We start from the raw sequence: 23,969 nt of genomic DNA on the forward strand, positions 1-23,969 counted from the left end.
TGGGACACTCACTGAGTAGAGGTTCACTGACTGACCTTAAAGTGACTTCATATTACAGGAAGTATTTAGCTTCTGTTTGATGCTTTGCTGTCTCACATTTCTACAAACGCCCACTGATCCATCCTCCTTTTAAATCCTTCACACCGGTCACAGACCCACTGCTGAACTCATAATATGATTTATTTCCTTGTGTTTGATTGGTGGTAAAGTTGTTTTATTTTGTGCTCATGAACACAGTGTGGGGATCAGTGTAAGCATGTTGACAACAGAAAGAAAACACGCAAATGTGGAAGAGTTGGTGGGATTGTGCAAAGTGAAACAGCTGGCAGTGGTCAGACGCGAGGATGGTTACACCCTCGTGCAATACAGGCGATGCCTGTAGCACGATGGCGTCGTTTAACTCCTAACGGTGTAATCTGCACATCATCACGTGCTGTGTGGAGGGGTTTGTGATGAGATACAGGTATACTTAGACACCTAAATAAGTATAACCAATCAACCATCAACAGAATGCTCCAACTGTGATGCAACCATCTCTTCCACATAGCTTCCCTTGTTTTTTTCAGTTGACTAATCAATTAGTGCGGGCTCAGCTCCATTTAGCACACACGCCATCTTTAATGACAGCGTGGAGTTTGTGCCCTGTTCCTCCCACACACACTTCAGTGTTCATTCATGTTCTGCCTTTGTCTTCAAACACTTTATATATTTACATATGAGTGTGTTTGCTGTCGGTGTGTTTGAGCCCGTCAGGTCTGTAAGAAGAAGGGCAGCTCTCGCACACAAACATATGGATGCTAAGTGTGCGAGTGTGTGTGTGAACGTGTGGCGACTATTTTGGTTTGCCAGCGAGGTTTCCAGATAAACACTGGTGGCAGCTGCTGCCATGGCAACACCATTGTGCTCCCTCCCTCCCTCGCTCTTCCCCCTCCCTCTCCCCAACCACTCCTCTCTCTCATACTCTGCCTGGCTCAGAGAGTGAGGACCAGAGAGGAGAGAGGTCAGCTCGATTCACTTCACAGAGGAGACAGAAAGAAGAGGGGAAAAAGGAATAACCCGGAGTGGACGGGGACAGGATGAGCGAGGACAACCACTCCCACTACAGGCTGGATCCCAGCGATCGCCTCAACGGACTGGGACAGAGGAGAAAGAGACCCAAGAAGGTAAATGAATAGATGGAGAGCCACGTGGTACAAAGTGTGTAAGGATGGAGCGCCCCACCCTCACACTCTCTCCACCCTGCAAAAAAAGAAAGGAGGAGGAGGTGGGGTTAGGTGAAGCAGCCTTGTTTGGAGGTTTGTTTGTGTTGCAGAGGAGCGTCCACATGAACCATCCACACTCTCACTCCATCGTCTCCTGTGGAGTGTTATGGCTGCTGCCCACTGCTCCCTCACAGCAGTTGTATCCTCTCTCATATCCTCCATCTCTTGGTGTGTTGTTGCTACATAGTGAGTAGTAGTAGGAGGCTCACATGCTGTCAGGGTGGGTCCCTGCACCGCTCCGCTCGCTCTTTGTGTGCCTGTCGTTGGGATTTTGGTGTTTGCAGCTATCAGGAGCTTTTTGTTATTCTATCAGCCTGATATAAGAAGTGTTTATGACGTTTATGACCCGTTATTATTATTATTATTATCATTATTCTCATTTTTTAAATTTCTGCAACACTACAATAAACAGACACACACCCATCAGCCTGCAAGTATGCCTGTTTATAATGACAGTACAGATTTATGCAAAGATGTGAAGTGTCATACACACTGGACTAATTTACTATAACATGTATTCATATATATTATGTAATAAAGAGGTAAACTATAAGCTATTTGCTCTTCAGATTCATCTTTAAAGTCATAAAAATATGACCTCAGCAAGTGAAATCCTTTTGTTGACATCCCTAAAACGCTCGTCTTAATATAACGTTAAACCAAAGTTAACGAAACCGCACAATACAAATAATCAGATGAAACCAATGTTGGGATTGTACGAGAACGTTCTCAGTAAACCGCAGATCAGTGTTTACGTATCAGTGACGTCCTACAGAGGTAAAAGTATAACTGTGCACATGTTACAGAGGCTAACGCTGACTGTCAGTCCAAACGTTATGATGTCTAACAGCGCGTCTTTGTGTGCCCAGCACTCCAGCTCGGCCCTGCTCGCTCAATCAGCAGCAACAGAACTCAGGAGCTCCGTTTTAAACAAACCTGAATTAGCACAGCTCATATTTGTGTGTCCGCTGGGAGTTTCTCACTCTCTACTCCATGTCTCACTCTGTTTCCATCCTTCTCTCATGAACAGCGATCTGGTATTTCTGAGGACACAGAAGGATCAAATCCAGCCTCATTATTTTTGTGTATGTTGTGTGAGCTGAGAGTGACTTTGTGGAGCGCTTTAACCAAAGGTAGTGAGCGCATCAGCCTTTTATCTGGCGGCTGGTCGTGCGATCGTGTCACCACTGAACTCGTGTGGCCTGAACTTTTTACAAACTTTACATTTAAGACTAACATGTAATTAGCTAAGTCAGGTAAACAGAACCAACATTCAGGAGCAGTTTAATCAGACTCATGAATGTCAGACAAACTGAGGTTTGTGTATCAATTTGATTTTTTAAGTAGTTAAACCAAAGTGTCTCTGTTAGGAAAAGATCCTGAGGTTGCTTATCAAAGAAAAGCATCAGTCTGTTTCCTCCACCGCTGAAGAACTGCATGAATCATTGCAGGAAGTATCCTGTGACAATGAGTAATTACACATCATTATTATTAACACATAAATCTGTGGTCTGTATCCTTTAAGAAGTTTCTTATCTGCAGTTAGTTGTTCTTATTTTTACTGTTTGGTTTTATGTAAAGCAACACTTCAATAAGCACCTCTAAAATCTGTACATTCATAGTGGAGTAATGACGCTCTCAGGGGGCAAAGGAAACAATTCATATTTGAAACATATTCCAGGAGATACTGGAGGCTTATGTTACATGATCAACCTGGCAAACTATACCAGCATGATAGAAGAAGCAGTTAACACAGGTATGTTATATTAGTCTGTGAGAGGAGGTCAGAAACCAATAATAAATGTCTATTTTAATCGCAGCAGTTTTATGTGCAAACCTGTCCAAATCTCTATTAATGCATAAAGTCATTCATTTGTTCTCCAGTTTATCTGCAGTGAATCTTAAGTACTCACTAAACTACCTGTTTCAAATGTCCTGATGCTGGTAGTGAAGCAGTGATGAACCCAACACACTGTCATTTTCACTCCTGGAGCTCAGACGTTGTTCTCCTGTGTAACAAACCAGTGTTAAAGGAATAGATGTTACTGATTTTATTTATTTGAATTTGTGTTTTTGTGTATTGTTGCTGGAATGATTCAGTCTAGTCAGTAGTGCTGAACCTACAAATGTAAAGTGATGGTGGAAGCAGAGGCGAGCATTTGGCAGTGGGGGGTCATTTAGAATCAATGGATGAATTATTGATATGCTCCCTCCCCCATGCTAGCACGGGCCCACTGCAACACACACACACACACACACACACACACACACACACACACACACACACCCACCCTTATGGGGACCTATGGGAGCTGAGATTTGTGCTGTGCAGGGTAACTAAAGGTCGGTGTTTTGCTTATGTTTGCTGTTGCACTCCATCATTTTTTCCAGCTGACTTTGATATTTGCAGCTTCTGTTTGTTACAATGTGTTCTTTCATGAAAGCTTAAACATTTCACTGCTGCTTATCCTTTAACACGGCGCTAATGTAACCATGCTTGTTTGTTATATGACTGTGTTGAAGGTGAGGAAAGCTTGTAAACAATGTGTTTGTAAATGAAACAGATTTAACTGAAACCCAGTATTTATTTGACGGGGACACAAACACTATGACTAATGCTGACATGTGTAATTTAAACACAATGAAAACAGAAAGCTAAAACAGCAACGCTCTCACAAAGAACTTTGATCGGGTATAAAAAAGCATTTTAGAGACCAGCTGTGAGAAGAAGAAGGTGATACAGTGTTGTTTTTTCCTTCATGTCTATAATATGATGACAAAACGTGGTAACATGTAACCCTCTGAGGTCTGAGTCATCATCCATGATAGTGATTGAACACTGTAGCTCAGGGTTTGAATTAAGGGCCGTTACTGATAGTGACTTACAACTTCAACAGTTAATGACAGTTAATAATTAACAAGTCAATAAATCGTATTAATTCAATTAATTTTCCCTTGGAGTCCCTCCAGATTGGTCTGGCTCTCAGATGCAGGGCTATAAATGGCATACGTGACTCATCGCTGATCAGTTTAGTCGTTAAAACCAACTTCCTGGGCTTCTTCTACAGACGATCTACCCACCAGGGTGGTGGGCAGAAATGCTCCTTTCACAGCAAACACTATAAATCACAGTATTCAGTGAACAGCAGGGTTTGGTCCCTTGACCTTGTCAAGCTTAAACATCTAAACACATAAATAACTGTTTTATATATTATTTCCAGACAAAGACTGTTAGAAAAGAGTCTGCATTGGGATGTTGTTTTCCTATGAGGTAAACTTTATGTAAGCAAAGATTTCTTTCTTGTGTTTCCACACTCATGAATAAGTGTTCTGTGATTAATATGATTTTATTTCTTTTTGTTTGAGAAAGATCATGATTGTTATTTTAAAACTAAAGTAAATGCAGTGGAACCAGCAACATCTACACAGGGCCAATAATTAGTTAATTAGCAATTCAAATCTTTCTTTTTGTCCTTTTACAGTCAAAATTCAAAGCAGCGTCTGAATCAAGGCGTTCTATGTAACCATTTTTACTCTTCTTTGGTTGGACAAAGATGACTTCTGATTACATCACCGTACATTCTAGAATGCTGTGATGTTGGCAACATCCTGTTCACCCCATTCCTCTGCATTCATTTTAATCTGCTTATTGTTTCATACTTAGTTTTGAGTCATCTCTTCAGTAATCCTTTTTGACCTTTCAGGGCTCCTTTGTTGTGATGCCATATTTATTTTGTTAACCTGAGTTATCTCTAAAGGTTTGGGTTAGCAAACGTGTTCTCCTAACTTGTTTGTGATGTTTTAGTCACTGTGATTGATACACTCAGTACCTCAGTATCAGTAAAAAGGTCAGGTGCAGTGTGATTCACCCAAACTCCTCCCTGTTAGTCTTTACAGCACAAATACAAAGTCACACATTTGACTGTTATTTACAGACCATCAATGTTCAGGCGAAGTTTAATGTAACCGATGTTATTCTTTTAGTTTCACACTCAGATTGATGTTTTTACACACACCTTTTGTTTGTTCATCCAACACTTTTGTACTAAAAGAGGACGCTGGGATGTGGTGGGTGTGGTTAGCGATGATATTTAATGATTCAAAATGTATTTTCTTGGGTGATCGCGGTCACTGCTGGAGAAGTTCTTTCTAATTGGAGGACCACTCTAATAGGCGCTGCTGTGGACCAGCTTGACACACTTACTGAGTTAATTCTCTCCTGTCTGGGCTGATTTGTCTGGAAATAACTCCCAAGGATGCAGAGGAAGAGCACATTATTCCCAGCTGATCTGGGGACCTCCCCACTGTCATCCATCTCAATGGGATGTAAATGAATCAAAATACAAATCCTTATGGATACTTTTTCTACTCTTCATTTAGATTCTGAGCCTTGCATAATTGCTGAGCCAAGGGTTGAGGGGAGAATTAGGATTAGTTTTAGGCCACAGCCAGGATTGAGATTAAGCATGTGTGTTTGTGCTGTGTTGGTGCAAAAGTGCCCGACAGACTAATATTCCACAGGATCAGCTGTTTTATTCAATGAAGCATGTTTTCAGCTTCTGTGTGTGGCCACAAGGAAAAGTTGGTGAGCTGCATGTACCGTGTGTTTTAACTTCAGACTGATTCTTTGTTTAGTCTGTTTTTCTTTGGATAAGGAAGAAGCCACAGATTGTCTCAGTGGAATTTATGCATAACTTTTACTCTCAGTCAAATAATATTGAGTATTTTATGTGTTTCAAAGCATGCTCCAATAAGTGTGTGTGATTATGTGTTTGACCCGTCCATGCCGCCTCTTTTTGGATGGCAAACAACAACACAGATGGTCTTTGAGGTTGACACCCAGGCATCACCATGGCAACCAAGAGCCTTGCTGCCAAAAAGAAAACATCTGAAACGACATCTCAGGCCACGGCAGCATCGTCTCTTACTGCCAGCGCTGGTTTCTGTCTGCACACTGGTCGTTTCATTAACAGTGACACGAGCAGCATTTGCTAAAAGTCTGTATTGAAGAATGAATGTAGACTTCATTTGAAGTGTATTGAGACTATCGTGGTACATATTTTCTTCAAGTTAACTTCTGAGTTAACTTCAACAATGTCTTCCTCTAAACTGTTAGTGTGCCCGTTTCCAGATTTCTACAAAACTGCTCGAAGAAGTTTCATCATTGATCAGTTTTAAATGTGATTAATCTGTCTTAATTAACAGACCACAGGGTGTTAAGGTAATGGTAATTAACCACTACTAAAAACTCTTCCCTGAACCAGCTGTTTCAGCTGATTACAAGCTGATTTGTAGCCTTTATTTAATTTAAAATAATTCTTGAAAAAGTCATCCACTAATTAACTGATCATTTGACAGACCTTCCTGGTGTAAACAGGAAGTCTTATTAAGGTTAGTCATGGAGTTCCACAGAGTTCTGTGCTGGGATAAATATATTACATTATAATAAAAACAACACTGCATACATTTTCAATGCACATCTTTATTTATCAATGAAGTCAGATGTACCCCTCAGCAGGTTAGTGTGTAGTGTACTACAGGCATGTCTTAAAGACACAAAGGTCCAGATGACCTTTTATTTATTGCTTTTAAATTCTGACAAAACTCGATCCTACAAAGGTTAGAAACTTGGAAGCAGATATGTACTTTATGGCAGCGGGTTTTTGGCGAGCCGCCTCATTGCTTCATTAGCACATCATCTGTAGTAACTAAACGACACTGAAGCACACAACACATTACTGAATTCAGAGGCTATTTGTTGACTTCATCTTTGTGTCCATCTTTTTTAATGGAACCTGCCCAACCAGCTCTTAGCTGCAGCGGGAGTACGGATTCTAATGTGACAGCTTCTATCTCAGCTACCAATCCAAAGGATTACTGAACTTATCGATGAGGATTTATCCATTAATGATGGCCAGGGACTCTGAGGCAGCACATGGATCAATGGGCGTCTCTGGTTCAGATGATATAAGATGTTAGGATTTGGGGGTCAGAAATTGGCCAGGATACTGAAGAATGCCATAATTAAACAGCCTGTTTTAGGTTGTTTCATGGTCCATGGAACATATATGTTCTGCTTTTATTTCAACCATAAAAAGCCAGATTGACCAGATTGATAGTTGTTTGCTGCTGCTGCTGCTGCTGCTGCTGCTGCTGCTGCTGGACATAAAATGATAGATTGTTGTTTCTCTGATATTGAATCTAACGCTCACTAACTGGAGGAAATCTGATCTTTAATGAAAGATGCTCCCCTGTGCTGTGCTTCCATCACCCTTAACAGCAGTAAATGTAACCTGGTGTGCCTTGAGACCTCGATTAGCTGTGATCACGGTACATTCAAGCACAAAATGCAGTTTCATACATTTTTTGTGAATCTGCATCAGGATTAGGCGAGTGTTTCCCACGAGTCATGTTGATCCACATTACGTGTGTAGGCTTAACACTAACTGGATGGAGACTGTAGAATTGATTGGATGGAACTTTGACTTTGTGAGAACATGGAAGCTATCATAGCTAATGGTAACACCAGATCAAAACAATGCAATATGTATGTGTATATTTTATAAGAGTATTTTATTGCTTATAAATTCAACTTCAAATGAAACTTTTCATTTCTAAGAAGATAATGTTCTTTCTGTTTTTACTTAAGAAGGTGGACCAACCAGCATGGTGCATTACATTTAAGGCCATTGAAGGTGCGAGTTAACTATTGGCTGTGTGCTGGTTAGAATAATATCAGTGCTGTGATATATGATCATTCTTCACTGATGAACTTGCGTATTGATATTTATATTGAAACATGGCAGATTGGTTTTTAATGGCATGATGTGACATGATTAGAAGCTAACATTCTGATCTGAATGCTGATTGAAACAAACAGCCCTCAGTGACGGGGACATTACTTCACTCTGTGTTTGCTGCTTTGGCATTGAGTCGTATGGATACTGTGCTGAAGCGCTGCAGCAACATTTTGTACTGTTCTGGAGAAAGTCAAAGACTTTACTATGATCATTTGTCTTTGTAGGTTTGCTGCTTAAAAACAAATTTGTAAAAGTAAGAAATTAAAAAAACAAATAAAAAATATTGGGAGATGCCAAATTTATCTTAAACATATCAACTGTGTAAATATCTAAAGTTGAAATATTATCACATTCTCTTATATTTTCATTGTGAGTCTACAAAGATTTTTGACTTGAAAATGAAATGTGTTTCTAGTTTGGACTGAGCCTCTCATAAAGCTGTGAGACTTTACAGGTAACTGAGTGACTGGATGTATTTGAAATGACTAGCTGGATTTCATATTTGTCCTCACAGATGTGAATTGTTTCTAAGGACTTAGATACACCTTTGGCATCCCAGATGCTTAACCAGTGTGGTTGATCTGTTTCATCCTGTCAGTTCAGGCAACACTGTCACATTTTTCAGTTTTAAACAGCTTTTCGTGCCATTTTTAAACAAAGATAGGTTATTCATTGCCCTGTGACAATACTTGGCCTTGTTAGGACAAAGATTCATTGGACATGTCAAAGATAGCATGGCTGCAGCTACATAATACTGTTGTGTCCCAGAGAAATGTCACATCGGATGCTGTTTCAAAAATGACACACTTAAGGACGTCTGGCCAAAAACTTCAGCCATGTTTGTTTTTCTGACAGCTCTCCAGTGTGAGTGAAGTTGTTCTGATGTTCTGGAGCTAAAAGAGACTTTTCTCAGTTTACTTGGCACAAATATGAGCTTGATGGCAGCGACTGTCTTTGCTGCTGTTCAGCAGATTTCAGCAGTATCACATCTGACTTACACAGAAAACAAGTTGCAGATAACTTCTAACTTTAACACAGTTGACTTAAAAGGTCGACACTAATAGGACCCGTCATATTCATTGTAGTAACCAGAATAATTCCTTAAAAAGCCATAGTCTACGTGTGGCGTGCTACGAGCCCATCATTTATCTCCTGTTTTGATGGGAAAAAATACACAAATCTTTTATCACTTTAAGGTGGCTGAAGTTTAGTGTGTGACGGGTTTGGCTGTTGCACACATATTGTGATTGGATCTAGAACACACGCATCATCTGTCAAACTGCATTTGACTTTCCTGATATTGCAGGTTTGAGCACTTGTTTGAGAAGTATTTGCTGGAGTGCTTTTTGATGCATACATTTGAACATCAAAAATATTAAATCTATTTTAATTTGCAATGGCAGGGCCTTTGTGTTGGCTCTCACTGCAGCATCACTTCCTGTTCCTGCTGCTATGTATAGTGTTTCTTTAGCTCTCTCTACTTAATCAACCCCATACAGATGAAGTACAGACTTTTATATAGCAGCTTACTTCATACTGTAACCTACATGTGATTGATCAGAGCACACTTTCTGTTTAATCAGCTGCAAAACATATTCATGGGATTAGCTAGTTTAGCTCTTAGCTCAGTCACTAGCATCATGGCTTTCCTGTTTAGGTATTCCTCGCTCTCTTTAATGGTACTTTTAATAAAAAGCCGCCGGGGCCTTCCTGTGATGCATTGAATGTTCTTCTTCACTCGTCTCTCTTACCTCTGTGTTTACTAATCCTTAGTAATTATTAAAGTCGGGCTCTCTCTGCTATAGCTTGCCTTTGTCCTGTGTCTCTGCTCCCAGCTCTGGCGTCTTCTGAAGTTTTGTCCTGCAACAGTGTTTTACCTTCACACTGTTGCCAAGTGCTTGCTCATAGGGGGGCTGTGTGATTTCACAGGGTTACAATATAAAGCGCCTTGAGATGTGTGTTTGTGTGAACTGAACTGGGACTGCTTGTTGTACTGTAGGAGGCGTGGCCTCAGGTCCATGTGACTTGTCACTGTCCTCTCAGAGTGCGGCTCTGGCCAAAAGAATAAACACAAAAAGCTTATTTACATGAGTGTACTTTATTTGTATTTAATCATATATGATATAAGTTTCCATAATAATGTGGGCTTAATACAGTACGAATGCACAAATCCCTCGCTGCTCTGTACTATGTTATGTAACCACTGGAGCTAAATCAGCCTCTGGCCGTGTCTGGGGATACGAGTGTTTGACCTCAGCCTCAGCAGGCATGAACACCACACACAACCCACACCCGGCTTCAAAAGACGTTCATTTTGTGGGTCTGACCTCTGCAGCAGTTTGCCTCCCCCCTGACTTTCTGATTGAAGGCTGACCTTTGGCTTCACCGGGGATTTGTTAAGATGTGTAGTTTGAGGTGCTTTGTTTTAACTAAAGGACTAGGCATAAGGGTCAGCAGCCTTTAAAGAGACGTTCTGCTGAGTCGTGTTTTGATTTGATCCCAGTTGCATATATTTCTATTTTCTACTGTTACTTTGCTGCATTGAGTTGATTGACACATCCCTGACTGTACCTGTTAGTTGTGTGTGTTGACAGGTTTGTACTTGTAGAGTACAAATTTTAGAGAAAGCCATCTTTCTCCAAATACAGGCCTACTTAGTTGCAAATAATATCACTGACAAATACCAGTCTAGCGTTAAGCCACACCATAGTACTGAAACGGCCCTGCTAAGAGTCTATAATGATTTTCTTGTATTTGCTGACTCTGCCGTTTTAGTTTTATTGGATCTGTCTTCAGGTTTTGACATGGTTGATCATAATATTCTCTTAGGGAGGTTAGAGCATGTTGTAGGCATCAAGGGTTCTGCCCTTAACTGGTTTAATTCTTTCCTCTCAGATAGATCCTACTCTGTTGTGATGGGAGGATACTCTTCCTCTGTTGCCCCTCTCTGCTGTGGTGTGCCCCAGGGGTCTGTATTGGGCCCTTTATTATTCTCTTTGTATATGCTACCCCTGGGCACCATATTTGAAAAATACAATATTTCTTATCACTTTTATGCTGATGACATTCAAATTTATTGTCAACTGACTGATGATCTGTCGGCATCACTGCGCTCCTTGTTGGATTGCCTGAGAGAGGTCAAAGATTGGCTGTCAGATAATTCCCTCATTTTAAATGAGAAGAAAACTGAAGTTATGGTGTTCAATAGTCATATTCCTCGAGACCAGCTTGTTGCCTTGCTGGGGCCCCTAGCTAACTCTCTGTCTGATTCTATGCGTAACCTGGGTGTCTATTTGGACAGCTCCTTTAAGCTCGATAAGCAAGTATCATCTGTAGCTAAATCTGGCTTCTTTCAGTTGTGCCAGATTTCTAAAGTTAAGCATTATATACCACACAGGGACCTGGAAAAACTTATCCACGCTTTTGTGACCTCCAGGTTAGATTATTGTAATTCTCTCTACTGTGGTCTCCAAGCCTTCTCTCTTCGAAGGCTGCAGCTCATTCAGGATGCTGCGGCTCGCCTTCGTACTGGAGCTAGGAAATTTGATCCTATCACTCCAGCTCTTGTTGATCTACACTGGTTACCTATCAAATATCGTATTGAGTTTAAAATTTTGGTACTCACTTTTAAAATCCTGAATAACATTGCGCCCAGCTACCTCACTGACCTCCTCAATCTGTACGCTCCTTGTCGTGCATTAAGATCATCAGGTCAGTTACTCCTGGCCCAACCTAAGTTTAGACTGAAGACCAGAGGCGATCGTGCCTTTGCTTCAGCTGCACCCAATCTTTGGAAGAGCCTCCCTGCTTCTATTCGAGCCTCGGACTCTATCCAATCCTTTAAATCAAGATTGAAAGCATACTTATTTAACCTGGCTTTCCTGACCAGTTAATACCCTTTTAAACTTTTTATTAAATTTATTATTTTATTATTAATTTTACTGCTGTTTTTATTCTTCTTAGTAGATATTTTGTATTCACGATCTGACCTTCCTCCTGTATTGAGGTTTGATACCTATTTTACTTAACTCTTCTGGTCTGTTAGTGCCTCCATTCTGTCTGTGATAGTGCCCGATCTGTACCCTGTTATTGACTCATGTTGTTTCTCCGTATTACTGTGAAGCACTTTGGTGTGCCCTCGGGTTTGTAAATGTGCTATATAAATAAAACTGTATTGTATTGTATTGTGTGCATCTTTACTACTAAAGCCATAGTTGCTCTGTTCAAAGGCCTCATCTTGTTGGCTTGAGACTGAGAGCTTAGGTGCAGAGGTGAGTATGTAAGTGTGCTTCCCCCCACAATTTTACTACAAAAAATAAAAGGTAGAGTATGTGCAAGCTGTACATGACTTTTTTATCTATAGTTTTGAAGACGGCATATTAAAGAGGCAGGTTAATTAGTGATTCTAAAATGGCCATGGACGCGAGGTAGACAAAGTGTCTAAAATCCACATTAAATGTAGTTTATAGTTCAAAGTGAGTGGTCACTGAAAAAATGCCACATACATGTCAGTCAGTTTTTGAGTTTTCTTAGTAGACTGGGTAAAGCAACAAGATAATAAAAAAAGTCTTGGGAAGAATTTACCACCTGATCCCACCCTCCCACCTGATCCCACCCTCCCAGGTGATCCCACCCTCCCAGGTAAAATCCCACCCTCCCAGGTGATCCCACCCTCCCAAGTGATCCCACCCTCCCAGGTAAAATCCCACCCTCCCAGGTGATCCCACCCTCCCAAGTGATCCCACCCTCCCAGGTAAAATCCCACCCTCCCAGGTGACCCCACCCTCCCAGGTAAAATCCCACCCTCCCAGGTGACCCCACCCTCCCAGGTAAAATCCCACCCTCCCAGGTGATCCCACCCTCCCAAGTGATCCCACCCTCCCAGGTAAAATCCCACCCTCCCAGGTGATCCCACCCTCCCAAGTGATCCCACCCTCCCAGGTAAAATCCCACCCTCCCAGGTGACCCCACCCTCCCAGGTAAAATCCCACCCTCCCAGGTGATCCCACCCTTATTCAAATATATGCCAAAACATTACTGCAAAAAGAGCTCTGACCTGCAGAGCCAAGGACTCTATTTGGCCTGTGCAGGTGACCTGTTGTCTACATAATGTGACATTATGTAGAAAACAGGTTGTTGCTGGCCTTTAAAAATGGCCAATAAAGGGTTACAAAGGGATGATATTGAATTATTGAGTCACTCTGCTCATGGATTAAGGATGCTTGAGTAGCACCTCTTGCTGTGTATTGTGATAAAACAGCAGTCTGACTGAGTTACACTCCTGTTTGATTGTCATGTTCACAGCCTGCCAATCAGGCATCAGTCAATGCATGTTTCTGTAGCAGATGTGCTCATGTTCATCACCATTGTTAGGACTGAAAACTGGACAACAATGAAAGAGATGAAAGAGATAAAAAGAGATTCTGTGTTGCTTCAAATGTGTTTTCATTCGTTTTTATTCATGCGGGTCTTGTGGCTCCATGGCTTTGGGGACTTGTATCTGATAACATTTTTATAATAATCTGAGTTGTTATGAAAAAATGTTACAATTCCAAAAAGGCATCCGGATGGAGAAAATAACTGATCATATATTATACTGGTTTAGTGGCCCAGAGACAGAGCAGGCCAAATATCCCTGGGTAAGATACCAGTCCTCTCTGATGAGAGCAAACGGTGACAGTAACAGTCTGGCTCTGTTTAGGCTCTGCACAGGACCAACCATGCTGGGCCCTCTAGACCTCAGTTAGAGGAAAAGTTAGAGGACTGATGTTGTTGGTCAGTCTTCTTCTTCTCTAGCACAGGTGATCGCTTTAATCGCTTATGTAAGTCACTGATGTTATAAAGGTTATAAAGCAGTGACTGACTTTCATAATATCAAGTCAAATCTAATCTGAAACCATCTGTACAGTCAAAGAGACTCATACTGTAAAGCACATAGATCCTGATCCTGGTGCAGGATATGAGGTTAGAAATGATTAAATGTGGGGGGGCGCTAGTGAGCCAGCAATGGAGTAAGACGCGTTCGTGAAGGCTCCCGCTGACTGAGTTTCAGAAACTGTTTTTTTTTTCAACCTACAAAATCTCATTTTGTGTCGCAGGGGAAGCTAACAGTTTTATATACCATATTACAGCTCCATCCGAGACAGAATGGCATCTAATCTAAGAAAATATAAGTACACAGGAGGAGCGGCGGCTAGGCCCGGCACATCCTCGGGCGAGAGTACTAACGATGACCCAAGGGCGGCGCCCGGCTCAGCGACCACTGAGGAACAGGCTCAGCAGAGCGATGGGCGTTTTGTGGATACTGATGCCCTGAAATTGGAGCTCCTTCAATCCATCAAAGACGATATCAGTGTGGTGTTAAAAGAAGAACTCAGGAATGCACTGAAAGAAGATTTTGATAACATTAGGGCTGACGTGCAAGAAGTGAGAAATGAGATCGCTAACAGTACGGCGGCAGCGCGCGTTGAAATTGATGGAGTTAAGGCCACGGTGAAAGAAGTGGAGGACGGGCTGTCAATGTGGAGCGATGAGGTGGTCACTTTGCAATCTACAGTGAAGACTTTAAGGAAGGAGCTGTCTGACCTGAAGGACAAATGTGATGACATGGAGGGCAGGATGCGGAGATCTAATATCCGTATCATAGGGGTCCCGGAGGGCCCAGATTCTTGCTCCACCACGGCCGTATCCGCGCTATTACGTGAAGCGCTGGGTATGGACAAAGATGTTATTGTCGACCGCTCACACAGGAGTCTGGCCCCGAGGAAGCCGGGTGGTAACCCGCGCGCCATCATAGCCAAGCTTCATTACTACCAGGATTGTGTGGAAATTCTACGCCGTGCCAGGACCCAAGCTCCGCTGAGGTTCAATGGACAACCAATTGCAATATTCCCGGATTTTACGACCTCGGTGGCCCGAGCTCGGGCTGCTTTCACAGAAGTCCGGAAACTTCTTCGTGAACAAGAAGGTGTCCGCTTTGGGATCAGGTTCCCAGCGCGACTTTGTATCACGCACAACGGGGAGGAGAAAGAATTTCTGGATGCGGCGAAGGCAATGGAATATGTTAAAGAACATATTATTAACATATGAGGAGGCTGCGCCTGATGCCCTGTGTGGGAGCGCCGTGCCTAAGTTCAGCGGTACGGTTGGTTATTTCAGTTACTGCTGCGTATACATGACTCTGTTTATTGTAGCGTTCGCACTGTGATGAAAAGTTTACAGAGACACTTCTTGTTAAGACATTTAAACTTATCTCATAAGCACATGTTGGTTCATTTTATTTCATGACAATACCATTGGGTTTCGAAAAGTTTTATACCCTGTATGGACGTCGATTTTTATTGTTATTTTCTGTAGGATATGTTATGTCACGCGGTCAGCGGGAGCCTAAGGCGCTGGCTTACAGTAAACCAAACAAGCACTAGGCTATATGTGTGGATTTGTTTGCAGGGGGTTTGGCAGTCACCATGTTCAATCTGGTGTAATTGCTCATTATGTTCTTGGTTTGGGCTTCAGCCAGATATGTTTATTTTACTTATCACTGTGTTTTGGGGTTTTTTTTTCTTTTTGTTGTTTTTTTTTTCATTTTTTTTTCATTTTTTTTTTTTTCTTCATTCTCTTTTCTTTTTTCTCTACGCGTGTCTTGCATCTGGGGCTTTCATATTTTACTATTTGAGCAGAGATGAGTAAAGCGCGATCATTTAGTGATCGGGTAGTGAATTTTGTAAGCTGGAATGTAAAATCGCTTAACCATCCGGTCAAGCGGAAAAAGGTTATTACTCATCTACAACGACTTAGAACAGATATAGCATTTCTCCAGGAAACGCATCTGCGTACCTCTGATCATTTTCGAATCAAGTCTGGATGGGTAGGCCAGGTATATCACTCTAAATTTAATTCTAAAGCTCGGGGGACAGCGATCTTGATAAGTAAAACTCTGCCATTTATAGCCACAACTATAGATGAAGACCCTGCAGGCCGTTTTATTATAGTTGTAGGACATTTATATGGGTTCCCCTTGATTCTAGCGAATGTCTATGCCCCTAACTGGGACGATCATAGTTTTTTCACTAACGTCTTTGCACGACTTCCCAACATGGCAACACATAATATTATTTTTGGTGGGGACCTAAATTGCTCACTATCTGCTATGGACCGCAGCTCGCACAAAAGCACACCTGTTTCAAAATCAGCACGTGTTATTCAGCGTTTTCTTCATAACTATGGGTTAGCTGATGTATGGAGATTCCGTAACCCGAATTCAAGTCAATATTCTTTTTTTTCTAATGTCCATAAAACATATACTCGTATAGATTATTTCTTTCTGGACAAAAAACTTCTCCCTTCAGTAACAGACTGTGATTACAAGGCCATGGTGATTTCAGATCATTCACCTGTTGTTCTTTCAATGCGTATTCCCAATGCCTATTCTAATTATCGACCATGGAGACTCAATCCAGTATTGTTAGCAGACGACGAGTTTGTTAATTATATTAGGTCTCAAATAGATTTCTTCCTTGCTATCAATCAAACCCCAGGGATGTCTCCATCAAATGTTTGGGAATCCCTAAAAGCATATCTGAGAGGCCAGATAATCTCGTTTTGTGCGTACAAAAGAAAGCGTGATACTGAGCGACTCTCTCAATTAGCTGATGAAATTACTAAACTAGACGCTGTATATAGCCATTCACCTGATCCGGTATTATATAAACGTAGGCTGAAATTACAAACTGAATATAATCTTATATCTACAAAACAGGCCGAGTATCTAATTTCGAAGTTGCGTAGCTACTCGTACGAACATGGAGAAAAAACAGGCAAGCTGCTAGCTCATCAGCTACGACAAAGAACAGCTAATCAAGCTATCCCTGAGATCCGAAATGACCAGGGAATAAGGTGTACGGATAACCAAGGTATAAATGATAGTTTTTTAAAATTTTATCAGACTTTATACAGCTCCCCCCCAGCTAAAGATGACCTGGCACTAGAAAAGTTCTTTGAGAAACTTCATATCCCGTCCTTAGGAGACGATGCGGCCACCAGTTTGGAGGAGCCCATTTCTAATGCTGAAATTGAAATGGCTATACGGAGTATGCAGTCTGGAAAATCACCTGGCCCCGACGGGTATCCTTCTGATTTTTTCAAGAAGTTTTCTAACCAATTGAATCCATTGTTAAAGTCAACTTTTGAAGAATCTTTCCTCTCACAATCCTTGCCTCCAACAATGCGTCAAGCAGTGATCTCCTTAATTCTAAAAAAGGATAAGGATCATTTAGATTGTGGCTCATACCGTCCAATATCTTTGCTGAACACGGACACCAAGATCCTCGCTAAAGTGTTGGCCCGCCGTTTAGAGAAACATCTGTCCTCCATTATCTCACCCGATCAGACAGGCTTTATCAAAAACAGGTATCCGTTTTTTAATATTAGACGTTTATTAAATATAATCTATAGCCATGTCAAAGGTAATGTGTTGGAAACCGTAATCTCGCTTGATGCAGAGAAAGCGTTTGATCGGGTGAGATGGGACTTTCTTTTCTATACGCTTAAAAAATTTGGCTTCGGAAGTAATTTTGTATCCTGGATAAAAGTATTGTACTGTGCCCCTGTAGTGGCTATTCGGACCAACAATAGCCTGTCCCCCTTTTTTCAGCTTCAGCGTGGCACACGACAGGGGTGCCCTTTGTCACCTCTTCTTTTTGCCATCGCAATTGAACCGCTAGCTATTGCTCTGAGACATTGTGTTGAGGTTGAGGGAATACGTCGTGGGGATGTCGAGCATAAAGTCTCTCTTTATGCTGACGACATGCTCTTGTTTATTTCCAACCCTTCAAATAGCCTCCCTAAACTTTTAGATATACTTAAGGAATTTGGGACAATTTCCGGATATAAGGTGAATTTCGGGAAAAGTGAGGCAATGCCTTTAGGTACAATAACCGGGGAACTTTCGTCTACTTTAGCACCTTTCAAACTCAGCTATAATAAGTTCAAATACTTGGGCATTTGGATTACGCAGAACCATAAAGACTTGTATAAAACTAATTATCTTCCTTTATTGTCTAAGCTAAAAGAGGATTTTGGAAAGTGGGAGTCCTTGCCTCTTTCGCTGGGTGGTAGATTAAACATCATTAAGATGACTATATTTCCTAAATTTCTATATCTTTTTCAATGTCTTCCAATTTTTTTAACTAAGTCATTTTTTAATAATCTAAATAGTCAAATCTCCTCCTTCATTTGGAACAAAAAGCCACCTAGGCTGAAACAGAGTGTATTACAAAGACCGCGGAGCGCAGGAGGCTTAGCACTCCCAAATTTTTTGTTTTATTATTGGGCATCTAATATAAGGGCATTATTGTACTGGATAAAGGACCATGATAATTTATCATCATGGGTAACACTGGAAAAGTTGTCAGTGAGTCAATCCTCCCTGATGTCTCTGCTGTGTGCCAGATTGCCTCTGGCGGGACCGATCTCCAGCTTCACCACGAATCCTCTTGTTATCCATTCACTGAAACTATGGTACCAGCTCAGAAGGCACTTTAAACAGACTGAACTCTCTCTTAATGCGCCACCGCATGGACATTGCATGTTTTCTCCATCCTTAACGGACAAGGCATTTAATATATGGACAAAGCTTGGAATAACTTCAATGAATGCTCTTTTCACGGACAATGTCTTTTCCTCATTTGAACAGCTGGTGAACAGGTTCAAGGTCCCTCAGTCACATTTTTTCAGATATCTACAACTCAGGAATTTTGTTGCTTCTAATACTGGGTGCTTTCCGTTCTGTCCACCTCCATCCCTTTTGGATGATATTTTTGATTTTAAACCAAATGCCAAGCGGGTTATAAGTGACGTTTATGAGCTGTTAAGTAATTTTAGGCTGTCCACATTGCAATCACTTAGGGAACGATGGGGAAGAGACCTTGGCCAACAGATTGTGGATGAGACTTGGCATAAGATAATCAGTAGAATCTTTTCGTCATCTATTTGCCTTAAACATGTGATGATTCAGTTTAAAGTGGTTCACCGTCTCCATTGGTCCAAAGCTAGATTGAGTAAAGTCAAGGATGGGTTTGACCCCACATGTGACCGGTGCAAACAAGAGCCTGCTTCTCTGTTTCACATGTTCTGGGCATGTCCAAAACTGGGCAGCTTTTGGAAAAGTATATTTGAAACTATGTCCAACATATTTGGTGTCCCAATTGCACCCTGCCCATTTATAGCCATTTTTGGGGTGACACTTTATGATGCCAGCCTTTCCAGGTCACACTCTGATCTTCTGGCTTTTAGTTCTCTTTTGGCCCGTAGATTGATCTTATTGAAATGGAAAGAGCCACTTCCACCTGTATATGGCCAATGGGTTAAGGATGTCATGTACTATACTCAGCTGGAAAAGATCCGCTACACTGTAAAAGGTTCAACTCGGAGGTTTTATGACACATGGCAACCTTTTCTTACTTACTTTGAAAAGCTAAGTCCAGATACTATCGCTTAATGTGTGTGTGGGTTTTTTTTTTGTTTTGTTTTTTTGTTTGTTTTTTTTGTTGTTGTTTTTTTTTTTTCCCTTGCTGTTATTCATTTATTTTATTATTGACTTTTTATCTGTAATTTTCTTTTATCTTATCTCTTCCTTCCTCTCTGGCTGGGTTTTAGTTATATTGTTCTGTATGGGGGGATACACAACTGTTTGTTAATACTGCCGTAATTGTTGTTAAAAGCAATTCTTTGTTCAATAAAAAGACCTTGATCAAAAAAAAAGAAATGATTAAATGTGGGTGCTGCTGAGACTGCCATTGCTAACAGCTGGACGTCCAGATTAGGGGAAAAAACTCCTCCAGAAACACCACTGATATTAATTTTCCCCACATGCATTTGGTTTATTTGTCTACACCTAAAGTATTTCTATACGGAGTCATAAGAAGCTGCTTTCTGCTGCCTCATCACAGTGGACAGCTCTGCATGTTTTTACACCAGATGCCCTTTGTGAAACAACCGCAGTGGGTTTTGTTTTTCCTCCTGGTATTAAACTGGGGAGCGTTCACTTGTTAGGCGACCACATAATCCACTACACCACAGAGCCAGTTTAAGCATTGAGGTGTGACTGAATCTTGCTGAGTTGACAGTATGAGGTTGTTCCATCATGTTACTTAGATGAAACTAGAGGACACTGAATCAACAATCCTGCTCCAGTGTTCATGAACGCAGTGTTGAAGTTGAGGAGTTCATCGACAGGTTGTCTTAGAAGCTGTTCGTCTTGGGTCTGCCCCGACTCTTAATCTTAATAATTAAGGTCATCATAATCTTCAGATAACTTACTATAAATCAAATCTAATGTGGTAGCTCAGGCAATGTTTCAGGTCAAGTAAGTTAACAGTTGTTCTCTTAAAAGCAGGTTGTTAATGCTGTCCATCAAGTCTAACAGTCTGCAGTCTATGAACTAACCTCAACTAACACCAGCTAACAGAGTTAGCTTGGTGCCGAGTAGCCTTCAGTAATAGTAATGACTCACACAGCAGTAGTACATCGAAGATACTGAAGTGGCACGTGACCCAGCTAGCTACCACACTAAAACAAGGTAGCTGCAGGAGGCTAACGTTAGCTTTTAAAAAGAAATGTTTCTTTAGGTTGGAGTCTTTTGACGCTGAGAGCAGCTTGGTTGCTGACAAACAGAGTTTGCATTGCAGGTTTAGATTTGGCCCATCCCTTTCTTCTTTAAATGTGAAGTGCTGTCGGAATCTCCAAGTAAGAAAAACATTCCTGCCCATGCACTGCTCGCTCTGTTTGTGCTGGCTCTGGGTCCACTGTGTAACTGGAGCCATCAACATTAGCAGGACGCTTACATTAGAGCCTCTTATTGTGTGTTTTGTTTGGGTTTCTACCGGCGTGGAATTACCAAAATTAGAGAGGGCATAGCCTAACATATGACACGGGAAAAGGCCGATGTGTAACCCATTTATTTCAACAACGTAACTGTATTCTCACCTATATCACCTATATTATCACCTATTTAAGCAGTAACTGTAACAGAATACAGTTACTCATATATGTATTTTAAATACGTAACGCCGGTACATGTATTCTGTTACTCCCCAACACTGTGTACGACTGCCAGTCTGGCCCCATCAGCTGACAGTGATTGCTGTAGTGTTAAGATGAAGGAGAAGGTGCTACCACTGTGCTGACCCAACCAAGTCAGTTATTGCATTTAAAACACCATAAAATTTGAGTCACATCACCAATAATGAACATGAAAATATTACAGTTTTTCACCACTGACTGCATTTCTAGGCTTACTGTGCAGTCAAAGCCCTTTAGACTACAGCTTTCACCCTGCTTCACTGAGCCGATCAGTAACATTTTTAAGAACTTCCCTGCAAACAAAATCTCTTAGAAACAGTTGTGTGTGTGTTGACTCGTGTTGTTGGGTGTTCACATTCTGGACTCTGTGTGTGTCACTGGGTTACACTGAGGACATGGCTGGTAGGATGAACTGAAATGACAAGGCCCATCATACATAAGAAAGGAGCATTGCAGACACTGAAGACCAGGAATGAATGGCAGAAAGGCCAGTCCATTCATCGCCACAGAAAGATCTCCTTGTTACGCAAGACCTTCCACTGCACCTCATGTTCTTCCTCCACTCGCTTCCCAGAAGTGACAGATGGGAACACAATACAAGGCAATGCTGTATCTTGGAGATTTTTGTTGATGTTTTGGTCTCTATCAGAGTTCAGATGAAGGCATGAGATTATAATTTAATCAGTTACAGTCGAGAGGTCGAAGGGTAACAGCTCTGGTTTGGTATTGACAGTGTAATTGGTTAGACTGAGACGGTCGACTCAAGACATTTTTCCACATTAACCTTTTGATTTATATTCTCGGCTGCCCTCTTCAATGTCTTTCATTCAGTCTGTTTAACCCTGACTGTATTTACAGAGTTCATTCATGTTGGTTTGAATTTTCATTGTAATTTATTTTACTTTATTGTATTTATTTGCTTTTTGCAGAGAATGTCTAACAATTTTAATTATCTAAGAATTAAATGGACGGCTACTTATATAGATCCTTCCTTCTCTAACTGATCCCTCAAACAGGGGTCGGTGTCTTGCCCAAGGATACGTCAACATGCAGAGTGGAGGAGCTCAGGATCTGATCTGTGAACAGCCTGTCCAGTTCATTTATCTTTTAACTTAATCTTAAAAAAATAGCTTTAGCTCAGTGTTCACCATCATAATAGCTACAAAATCCAAAATCAACCATTATCTCCTCAAACTCAGCTTCATTTGTCCACCTTAAATATCCATACTAATATTTGTACAAGAAAGAATTTCAGCATACTCGTACATACATACATACCCTTTCTTACTAATGCAAAGGGAGTCAGCGTGTAGACAAAGCAAAAATGAGCAAATGTGATGTGTAGATTACAATTATTATTATAATACAGTGATACAGGACAGTATATATGTTCATATTAAAATGAACCAAAATGTCACTTGGCTTCCTCAGAATTTAGATCCAGTATAAATCTACACGTTGCATTTTTACAACAGACTGGTTTGCACACTGTGTGTTTAGAGTTCACATGTTGTTAGTGGTTCCTAAAACCAAAGAGAACATTTCTGACACAGCTGAGTTAATCAGTGGATTCGTCTTCTCTCCTCTAGTGCAATAATTCACGAATGGTTGCAGGAAATACTGAGCAGGAACTGTATTCTGAAGTAATTGCTTTGGTTATTGCCCGTCCATTCCTTTCCTTATCTCTGAATCTCTGTCAAGACACCGTTCATCTCCAAACATGTCAAACCAATGACCTCGGTCTGAGACACATAAACACACATCACCTGTACCTGTCTTAATGTCAGTAACTGAGGCAGTTAGTTTTAACCCCCTGTGCTGCTTTGACAGGCCACAGTATGTTGGGCAAAAATGAAGGTTGTCACAACAAAATCTGATTCAGAAGTTGTGGTGAATGAAAATGTGTTATCATGTAGTGAAATGACCTCATGTGTCATTGCTCAGCCTGTATTCCCAGTTCACCAGCTGACCCCCCAGTTTAGGTCACGCCCCTCCGCCACCACCAGCACCACCATCACCCCATTCCTCCTCATTCATTATTCATTACCCTTGGAGGTTGCTGTGTGTGTGTGTGTGTGTCTCACATGTTTTCTGTACTGTCTAGTTTTTATGTGCATGTGTTGGATATGTATAACATACTGTTTGCTGTATGTTACGATGTGCATGTGTTATTTGAACACTGATGCATGCTGTGGGGGAATGGGTGGGCCAGATGTGAGCCACAGTGGAGCCTCTGTATGAGGATTGACTGTTGGATGTACAGTGAAGGATTCTGCAGGCTTGTGTAGCTGCTTTGCCTGTTTGACACTTTTGTGTTGTAGTCCTTCAGCACAATAACACGCTGGACTGTGGTGTGATGCTGCTTTAGTTTCGACCACACCTAGTGACTAAGATGTGTTATTACATCCATCAGTAGCACACACTGGGGCAATCAAGCATTCGTGGGTTTGGGTATTATTGTTAAAAACTAGAATACAATTTTTTTTAATTGTGCACATTAATATTTGTCTTGTTATACTGTCGTTTGCATTTTTAAGGAATTTGGCTGTGGAGAAAGTAAATCGATATCAGGGACATATTTTTGTTTTTATCACATTTCTTTTTTTTTTCATAGTCATGCATTTCTAATGAGGCACTTTTGAGACACATCCCTTTGATACTGGGATCTAAATGTTGACTATGTATTGTTTCCTTTACTATAACAGAAAGCCAAAACGTATCAGAACAGAAAGCAGAGCGTTACACCTGTCCAGAGCAGAACTTCAGAGTTGCTGGATCCTATGGAACAGCATATTGAATCCTGTAACAGCCAACTTCTAGATAGAAG

Source organism: Oreochromis niloticus, linkage group LG3, assembly GCF_001858045.2.
Source record: "Oreochromis niloticus isolate F11D_XX linkage group LG3, O_niloticus_UMD_NMBU, whole genome shotgun sequence".
Lineage (NCBI taxonomy): Eukaryota > Metazoa > Chordata > Actinopteri > Cichliformes > Cichlidae > Oreochromis > Oreochromis niloticus.